We start from the raw sequence: 6,737 nt of genomic DNA, 5'->3' as shown, positions 1-6,737 counted from the left end.
GAACAGAAAGAGTTGGTTTATTAGTCAAAGGGATAGGGAAATTTGAAGGTGGAACAAGCTCCATCAATGCAGTTGTTGAAGTTGAAGTAGAGCCCAATCTTAGTCGCATACGCTCTCTTTGAGCAATCATGTTAACTACATCAGTAACATTTGTCCATGCAGTCTTGACTCTTGATTCGAAGGTAGCATCCTCTAGGTGATCAGCAAGCTTCTGTTGCAGAATGGGATCTACATCCTTAAGAAATGATTCAATCTTCTGACCTTGCATACTTTGTTGGTCTTCAGCATTAAGTTGTCCAAATTTACTTTCAAACTCATGGTTTAAAGCTGCTGCAGCTAAACCTTTGTTGGGTTTCTCAACCCAATCAGTAAAACTTTTCTTCGTCATCATAAGGCCAGAGTCTTCTAAGAAGAATTCTTTGCATAGGGCTTTTTAGAATGCAATCCAATTTGCATCTCGCTAAAAAAGTCCATGGATTCTTTCTTGAAGGCCATGCTTGGCGAGTTTGGCAAAATAACGGCTACATGCATATTGCGGTACACCAAAGAAGATCATTTTCTCAACATACAAGCGAATGAAAATAGAGACATTTTGACCATTAAAATGTTTTAATTCTCGTCCAACTTCTTCTAGGGCCTTAATAGCTATGGAATCAATCTTCTCTTTGTCTTGCCTTCTTTGTTGTTGTTCTAACATTTGGATTTGTTGTAGCTAAGTCTGTTGCAGTATGCGCACCAACTGTTATAGAGTATCTCTTGAAGAATCCCCCATCTTGGAATTTTCTTACACCGACCTTCATGTCGGGTTCACCAATGTCGCAGCACGTAGGGTTGAAGGTCACCACAGGGGTTTGGCAAAAAAACTGGACAAGATAGATGGAGATGTGTCTTCAAGAGATAAGTAGATTACATTGAATGTTTAAAGGCTCAACAGGGACTTCACGATCAATCACGGGGGTTTAGGAGAGAAGATTGTATTGGGGTTCAAGAGCTTTGACTTCAAAGATGGTAGAGATAAGAGAAGAGTTGAAGGTTTCAAGCCAAGTCCTTGAAGATGTTAATAGAGCTTCCAATTGCATGTTCTTAGCAAAGAGCATAAGAGTAATACCTCATAAGTTCTAACTCAAATCAAGCTTTTTCTTTTTCATTGTAAGAGCAATCACAAATTATGAAATCAAGTACATTATGCTGTCATGCATCATAAACAACTCTGATTCCCATCATTCATACATGAAGCCATAGCATGAATCAACTTTGCATGGTTACATTCAATGTAGATTGAAAGGGACAAAAGCTTTTAAGTCAATTACAAGGTTTATAGGGCAAAGAGACTTGCTTCAAGAGAGCTCCAAATAGAGATCCTGTTAAGAACAAGATTCCACATCCAAGAAATAAAGAGATAAAGTTCCTCTTAATTCAACTCAAAGCATCTATGCATGGTCCACAAACATTGCCCTATCATAGGGGCACATAATACTTGCATATTTTGATAACATGTCTTTTGTAGAGCAAGAAATGAAATAAAAGAACTATACTGTAGCTAAATCTCTAAATATGGTTGAAGATATCAACCCCAAATCAGCCCAAATATCTTCTTGAATTCACCTATGATGAAAGCATAAATTTCCCCTAACATGGAGTGTATAGATCAACCAAATAGAAGTGTAAATCATACCATATGAAGCAATAGAGAAGTAAAAGGAAGTGTTGTCCACAAATCACTTTGAGGGCTGCCTATTTCAGCCCACATACATGGCATCTATCTCCCAAGAAGACACTTTGATGAATTACAAAAACACCCCCTTTATTCAAGAGCATGTAACAAGCAATAGGTAGCTTGAAATAAGCATATAGAAATAGGAGAGAAGAAGGAGTTCATGTTGCCCTTGTCAGCCATGTTATTGGCTACCCATATCAACCCCAATCATGTACATAGAGCAATCAAGATGCTTTTTTGCTACCCCTTCCACAATGCTTATGCAATGTCAACTTGCATCAAGCATATCAATTTCAAGTAAGTCCAGTAAAAGATCATGAATCTTCAAGAGGAGGAAAATAAGCGCTGCTATCCACAATTCTTTGTTTGGGCTGAAATATTCAACCCACTTTCTTCATATAAATAAGTCAAGAAGGCTTCTTGACACCCCTCTCTTCAAGCTTCCACAATGGTAGATTATAGTAAGCTTCCAAGAGCAAGAATGAGTCCTTTGTGTCAAGATTAATCAATAAAGCAAGTAGATGAACTTCAGCCCTTCAGATTATAGAATTGGAAGACCAATAATAGTTCGTATTCAACTCTTAAAGAAGTAGAGGGAGTGAGTTTAATATCTATCTTGACATGGGAGATCAAATTCAGCATACACAGGTCAGAGGCCTAGTCCTTCCTCTAAACTCATAATAGAGTTCTCGTTTGTATGGGATGATGCCCTTTAAATACACAGTTTGGACAACCACAAAGATTGTTCTTTCTCTGTTATTACATGAATAAAAGTGCTACTTACTTGGCAAGAGATGAAGGTTCCACCGCTCCTTTACTCCCCAAGCTTGAGTTGCATGGCAAAACTCCACTTTGTGAAGCACATACATGATTCGAATTCTGCAGATTGTCTTCTCGCAGCCTGCACCCTTATTTAGTGCCGAAAATTGCACTGGCTCTCCCTATTCACATCTTCACTCTCTCTTGTTGAAGTCTTGTTTCATATAAGTCACATAAGGCATATACAATGTCACATGCTCATAAACATAGTAAACTTCATGGACTTAAGTGATTCCTCTTCCTAATGCACTTGCGAGTCATGTTTCTAGAGTAACTTCATTATTAATATATGTAGTTAGGGCCTCATCCAAGCCATATGATTGTCCATGATCACATATACCATGTTATATGTAGCATGATTTACAAAACTTGTAGTAACTTCATGTAAGCAATGCAAGGAAGTATCCAAAATTAATCATCTTGTTAAGGACCCATGATCAATTTATTACATTTTAAGGCAGAGAGGTCCCCCCCCCCCCCATCTTTATTATGCAATTCCATATGCTGGTGGACTTAGGTTTTTTAGGATTTATTGCACTAGACAAGTCTCTATATAGCATGTCTAGATTACAAGTGACTAAGTGATATATGTAAAGGTTAAAATGTTTTTGTTTAGACCATGGGCAAAGAATCTCATGACATTCGTGTGATCACTATTTATATGGCAGGCAAACTAGGAATTCACATAAAATTTCAGGTATTTCAGGTATGGGTGAGCCTTTGGTTCTTGTACTTTCAGATGTATGTGGATCCATGCCCTATCAGTCATCATTAGGGGGTGCGAAGTACTTTGTCACATTCATTGATGATTATTCACGTAAGGTTAATGCGTATCCCATAAAGTAGAAATCTGATGTCTTGGTTGTCTTTTAGCATTAGCTTGCTCTCGTAGAGAATCAGTCTAGGCATAGGCTGAAATGCCTAAGGACAGATAATGGGGGTGAGTACGTCTCATGTGTCTTTGAGCAGTTTTGTGATGAGTGGGGTATTAAGCGTCAGTTGGTGGCTGCCCCTTACATTCCTCCCCATAATGGTATGGTGGCTAAGCGTATGAATAGGACTATCCAGGAGAGGGTCCGTAGTATGCTTAGTCAAGTAGGTTTACCATGGCATTTTTGGGCCGCGGTAGTCTCTATTGTCGTGCATCTCATTAACAGTTCACCCTGTAGTGATATTGACTTCCAAGTTGCAGAGGAGGTATGGACATGAAAGCCTCCCTCATATGCTCATTTGAGTGTCTTTAGATGTGAGGCCTTATGTCATGTGCCCAAGGACCAACATGCAATAAGCTGGATCCAAAAAGTGTGAAATGCATTTTCCTTGGCTATGGAGATGCAGGTGAGATGGGTTACCATCTTTGGGATCTACAGGCGGTGTGGAAAGTCATTCGCAACCATGATGTAGTCTTCCACCATGAAGACAAGATGCATAGGCAACTTGAGAAAGTGGTTGAGATACGCAAGGTTATCTTTCAAGAGGAGTCCCCCTACTCCCGCACAATCAGCTAGATAAGCCGCATCAGCAACCAATGCTCATGGCTAGGATGTTAGACAGGCAACACAGCCTTCCTTGAGGTATTCTACTAGAGATAGATGATCTCCTAATTGTTATACACCCTCCATGGATTATGTCTTGGTTACAAATGCAGGAGAGCCTCTCACCTATGATGAGGTTATGCTTGTGTAGGGGTGACTATCACTTATGGGAGAGGGCTATGTAGTCTAAGATTGACTCATTGCATAAGAATCATACGTGGGACCTGGTTTCCTTGCCTAGGGGCAAAAAGACTTTGCCTTGCAAGTGGGTGTACAAGTTGAAAAGTACCCCTAGCCACCCCAAGCTGACATACAAGGCCAGATTAGTTGCTAAAGGTTTTAAGTAGAAACATGGTGTTGACTTGGATTAAGTCTTTTCTCGTGTGGTCAAGATGACTACCCTACGCTTAGTCTTGGCTTTGGTTTCCCAGATTGACTTGGATCTTTATCAATTGAATGTCAAGACGACTTTCTTACATGATGGGGACTTGCATGATGAGATATACATTGAGCAACCTAAGGTTTTGCAAAGCCTGGTAAGGAACATCTAATGTGCAGAACTAAGAAAGAGTCTTTATGGTCTAAAGTAGGCACCTAGGGAATGGTATCACAAGTTCGATGCTTTTATGCAGTCACAAGGCTACAGTCACACTGCTATGGATCCGTGCTTGTATATGAAGAAAGCCTATGATGGTTCATTATTGATTTTGATACTCTATGTGGATGACATGCTTTTGGTAGGGAAAGATCATGATGAGCTAGACGCTCTTAAGGCTCAGCTCAAAAAGAGCTTTGAGATGAAAGATCTGGGACATGTCTCTCATATACTTGGTATGCGCATTACGACTGACAAGTCTCAGGGACTACTCTATCTAAAGGAGTATATCCATAAAGTCCTTGAGCACTTCCATATGCAGGATGTGAAGCTTACTGGTTGTCCATTGCCTTCTCATGTGAAGGTATCATAGGCCAATTATCTGCAAATAGATGAGCAAAAGGTCAAGATGGCCAAGATTCCCTATGCATTCGCAGTTGGGTAGTCTTATGTATGCCATGATAGCCACCCATCTAGATATTTCTTTTGCAGTTGTTGCTATTGTGGCATGTTATATGGCTACACCTAGCAAGAGGCATTGGGATGCCATGAAAGGTATCATGAGGTACATGAAAGGCACTACTGATATGTGCATTTGTTATGGCAGCCAAGATATAGGAGTCATGGGGTACACTAACTCTAACTATGTAGAACATGCAAATAGTAGAAAGTCCACTTCTGGCTATGTGTTTACTTTTGTTGGAGGTGTTGTTTCATGGATGTCCAGGGTGTAGAAATGCACGGCCCTCTCTAGTACTTACAGAGGCCGAGTATATTGCAGCCATTGAGGCTTGCAAGGAGGCCATCTGGTTAGGCCATTTGATTACTAACCTTGGTATGACAGATGTTATCTCTACATTGCATTTGGATTCTAAAGATGTGGTCCAATACCACATCTCTAGAGATGTGGTCCAGTACCACATCCTATAAGCAAGGACTATAACATGTGGTCTCTTTAGAGAATGATTGGGGATAATAACATTATTTATTCCAAATGGTGCCTTTATAACGCATCCAAGTGCCTCTAAACTATAACATGTTGCTACCTCAATGTATTTAGAGTGATGCAACTCTTCATTCGTCATCTCCATCCATCCCTTCTTTGCCCAATCTCTTTCATCCTATTATCATAAAAATGAATAAATTTAGAGCATTTGGCAAATTGTATACATAGGCTAACAAGAAATGGAGATCATTGGTTTGTGGATTTACAAGGCATAGAATATTCCCAAATGATGCTCATAAAAGCTTTGTAACTATTGAGAAAAAGTATGTATGTATGTAATATTGCCCTAATTTTGAGCCATAGCATTCATTGTTTTATTTGCATAGAAATGAAATACATTCTTTATAAAGTAGGATTAAAGCAACTTCTAACATATTGCTTAGATTACAAGTACAAACCCCTCATACTACATCCAAAAAAGAATGTGTGTACAAATACATGCCATTGCATGTAACAGAGTCATCCCTTGGCCTTCACAAAAATGTGTTTAGAGCTTTGTAGATATTAAGGAGAGGGGAGGACTTGTGCCACAATCTCAAATGGAGGTTTGGCCAATAGAACTATGCAATGTATTGCTGTATGAAAATATTATTCCTACTACGTATTGTGCTTTGATACATAACATATCAAAAGATCCAAGACTATGGAATTGGCCTTGATTGACTATCCACCTATTTGCAAATGGAAAGGAGAAGATAATTTCAATGAAGTAATATTCATGAACAAGCCCTTCAAAATGAACTACTCACATGTAGATCTTTATCCCTAACTATGGACTATGGTATGCCATCATGCTTAAATATCTACTACATAAACAAGCATCCATATGATTAGCCTTAATCTTCTTGAGAACAAGAATAAAATGCACATGTTTGTAGTAAGCTTCCAAATGATAGACCAAATGTCATCATTGCCAATAGGTGTCCTCCAAAGATCAAATATAAAGTGCAATACATTGTCAATGCCTATCAATAATAGGCAAAGGATACAATAACTCTGATACCTTTTTCCTATCATACTTGACCTTCTTAGAAATGATGCATGTGTAAACAAAATCCTCAACAA

The sequence above is a fragment of the Lygodium microphyllum genome, chromosome 16 (genome assembly GCF_053477565.2).
Source record: "Lygodium microphyllum isolate KBCC chromosome 16, Lygodium_microphyllum_v1.1.10, whole genome shotgun sequence".
In the NCBI taxonomy this organism is placed as follows: domain Eukaryota; kingdom Viridiplantae; phylum Streptophyta; class Polypodiopsida; order Schizaeales; family Lygodiaceae; genus Lygodium; species Lygodium microphyllum.
This window is presented reverse-complemented; position numbering follows the sequence as displayed.